This window comes from Balaenoptera musculus, chromosome 7, assembly GCF_009873245.2.
Source record: "Balaenoptera musculus isolate JJ_BM4_2016_0621 chromosome 7, mBalMus1.pri.v3, whole genome shotgun sequence".
Taxonomy (NCBI): Eukaryota; Metazoa; Chordata; class Mammalia; order Artiodactyla; family Balaenopteridae; genus Balaenoptera; species Balaenoptera musculus.
This window is the reverse complement of record NC_045791.1, coordinates 103,148,767-103,152,411: the sequence shown is the minus strand read 5'-3', so window position 1 is coordinate 103,152,411 and position 3,645 is coordinate 103,148,767.

The window sequence follows — 3,645 nt, the reverse complement described above, 5'->3', positions numbered from 1 at the left end:
TCAGCAGGAGGTAAACCTAGATACTCTGCACTTACCTTACTTAGCAGGAAATTACACAAATGTACTGACAGGGCACATTAGAAATGTTGTCATCTTCTTGCAAAGCTCAGAAATTTGCAACGGCGGAAGCACCATTCACAAGGTTTAATTTGAATTTCTTTGTTTCCTTTGTCGAAAGTCTCTTAATTTTTATTTCTCAGCTCTCAGAGACTAGATGGAGTGAAGGCTTGATCCAGTGGCCTAATGTCCATACATCCTTGTGAAGGCATATTATTTTGCCAGGGGTGCTGTAACAAAGTACCACAAACTGGGTATTTAACAGAAATCTATTGCCTCACAGTTCTGGAGGCTACAAGTCCAAAATCAAAATGTTGGCTAGGTTGGTTCCTCCTGAGGGCTATGAAGGAAGGATCTGTTCCAGGCCTCTGTCCTCTGCTTCTAAATGGTCGTCTTCATGTTCACATGGTGTTCTCTGCTTATGTATTTTTCTGTCTAAATTTCTTCTTTTTATAAGGCCAGTCTTAGGGCCCTTCCTAATGACTTCATTTTAATTGATTACCTGTGTAAAGACCCTATCTCCAGGTAAGGTCACATTATGAGGTACTGGGGGTTAGAACTTCAGTATAAAAAATTTGGGGGAACACAATATAACCCATTAGTGAGCATGGTAAGTCCTAGTCTTCTCTTTCTATGACATAAGAGAGGCCTGTGAAACCTGCCTCCCAGGGAAGGTTCCCCTCACCCTCATCTGTGTTTCAGCTAGGGATGGATATTTCCTGATTCCTGAGTTCAAATCGCTCTTAATACTTCCAAAATTCAGAGCCAAGTGGGCAGTGCTCCCCAAGTCTTGCTGTTGTTCTGTCTCCACACCTCTTGTGCAGGAGTGGGAGGTGTCTTGATTGATTTCCTGATGCTCATTCTGTACATCTTCAGAATGATCCAGATGAACAGTAACAGTTTAACCTGCTGATTAGGTAGCCTTCTCCCTTCTTCAACACAGATGTTGTTTGCTGGAATGAATACCTTTTTTTCCTTATATGCTTCTTTTGCTTTGGAGTGTTTCCCAACTCCTGAACCTGTGGAGAAGGCACATGAATCTGAGATTGGTCTTGTCATAATTCCGACCTTGACTCTAAAAGCAGAATGGAATTTGGGATTCCTAGGCCTAGAGTTAAAGGTTTGATCTTGATTCTCACTAATGCTTCATAGATCACAGAGTACTTGGTGGCCTTCCCTTTTGAAAATGGCATATATTTTTCTGTTCATTAATGTCTGAAAGGCTCGTATATGGAAAAACGCTCTTCCCTATAATGGATCTTTGCCTTAGCTATATTGTCTTAAGAAAAGCTTAAGAAAAGGCTTGCATATTTTTATGTCAGGCTATAGCCCTATTTATTGCAAAGGCCACCTTCCTTGTCAACATCTGGCTTGGTCCCTGCGGCCTGAGCCTCTACTGAAGTGCTTGGATTTGCCCAAAACAAGTAAGGTCTTAAAGCCACCTGCTTTAGACTTAACATGCATAGCCCTTACTCTATCAAGACAGCTACTTGCTTGTGAACAGAATCACCATCCAACTGCAGTGATCTGCCAAGGTGAGAATTCCAAGTGACACACAACTAAACTTCAACTGTTTATCAGGTCTCAAGAGTAAAAAGTCAATTGCAAACTCAGGTTACCTCCAACTTAATGGTCCAATATGAGTAGCTCAACCTGCAAAGTCAAAACATTCCATTCATGCATTACATACTGAAGTTCAAGGAACAAAGCCATGTGTCTCAAATTCATCTACATCTCTCTATGTGCTATTTTGACCCACAGATTCCATTCCTTCTTTCTGAAAGTTTCTGGCCCTCCACAAAAAAGCTGGAGCTTGAGAGGGGCCCAATGAATAGCACCCTTCTTCCTTATCCAAGTTCTGAACCAACTGGGAAATAAGGCAGATGGTTGACCAAAATACTATCTTAATTTACAATAATGCTGATTTTGGAGAATGTGGCATATGTCTGGGGGGAAATGAGCTTTGTCAAACTGAACCACAGAACTTCCAGATTTACCCACCAGTTGCAGGCGGGCTGGACCATCATAGGTATCCCCATGCAGTGGGACTGTCACAGCATGGTGGAACAGACCAGAAGCCACACTTCCTGGGTACAGTGGCTCTGGAGAGCAAAGGGGAAGGAAGTGGGAGGGCTCTACATGTCCCGTTCCTCTCTGGACCTCATCAGTAAGAACTTTCCTCTCCCGGGGAAGGAGGGAGGTGGGAATTCACAGTGACAGAGCCTCTCTGCGTGGAAGGACACGTCAGGCCTTGGGAAAAAGAGATCCTGGCGATTACCTGTCAACTGTAAAAAGATGCACAACGTAAAAGCTGAGAATTATGTTTTATTCGGCCGGATTTCTGAGGACCTCAAGCCCAGGAGGCAGCCTCTCAGATAGCTCTGAGGGTCTGCTCTGAAGAGGTAAGGGAGGAGCCAGGATATATAGGAGTTTTGTAACAAAGGCCAAATAGTTGGAGCATCAAAAGATTAGTGATAGTTAAAGAAAACCAGATAACTCAAGTTAATAAATTTAGCACTTTTCTATGTCCGGGAAGATGCAAGAATCTGAGCTCATTGAAATCGTTCCTTTGATATGCACTGCAGCTATCTAAGGCCATATCCTGTGCTTTCCCATCCTGAGTCTCCCCAGGGTGCACCGTTGCAGGTGGCTGCAGGGGCTGAGGGCTTGGCAGTGGGCAGCCTGTTTGTCTCCATCCTGATTTCCCTCAGGGCTCACTGTTGGGGGCAGCAGCAGTGGCTGAGAGCTTGATGACCGCATCGTATCATCGCTTGTTTGCTGATACGGCAGGCAACATTTTCCATTCACACACCCCACACTTACCCCTCACCAACAGCGAAACAAAGAAACAACAACAAAAAATCTTTTTTGCCCTGCACTTCATACTAGCTATTTTCATCTTCCATTTTTGTGCTTTTTGTTTTTTTCAGGATCTCAGGACTCTTGGGCTGTGTCTTAGATATACAGAGCCCCTGAGTGTGGCACCCCACAGATGTCAGTTATCCGTGGAAAGTGCTGCCATATTCCTTGATCCCTTATCAAAACGCACCTGTGAGGTGCACCTCCCCCCACCCCCACCCCGTGCTTCTCACCTGGAGTGCTTCTGGTTGGTATGGCGGGTGTGAGATTGTCCCTAGATGCACAGTGAAAATGTGGCCTTTCTGTAGGGGCAATGATTTTTATTAGACTATCTGGGGAAAAAATAACAACAGCAACAGCAAAACCACTTTCTCTTGATAGTAATGAAATGCATTCCTATTCTGGAATATAGGGCAAAATTTACATGGATTATTAAGTAAACTACAAGGCTTTAAAGGAAATTGAAACTGAAGTTGGTTTCTTTAAGCTATTCTCCTAGTGCCTTCCGAGACACACAGTCACTCTGTGTTGGTGTGAAATGGACTGTGTGTGGTGGGGGGGGGATATATATCATGGTTCAACACTGGGAAAAACACTAAAGTGGTAGAAAAAACAAGGACTCTCGAGTCAGATAAATCTTGTGGACAAACTCCATTTTCTAGCTGTGACATTCTGCAAGCGTCAACTGAAAAAAATGCACAACCTAAAAGTTGAGAATTATGTTTTACT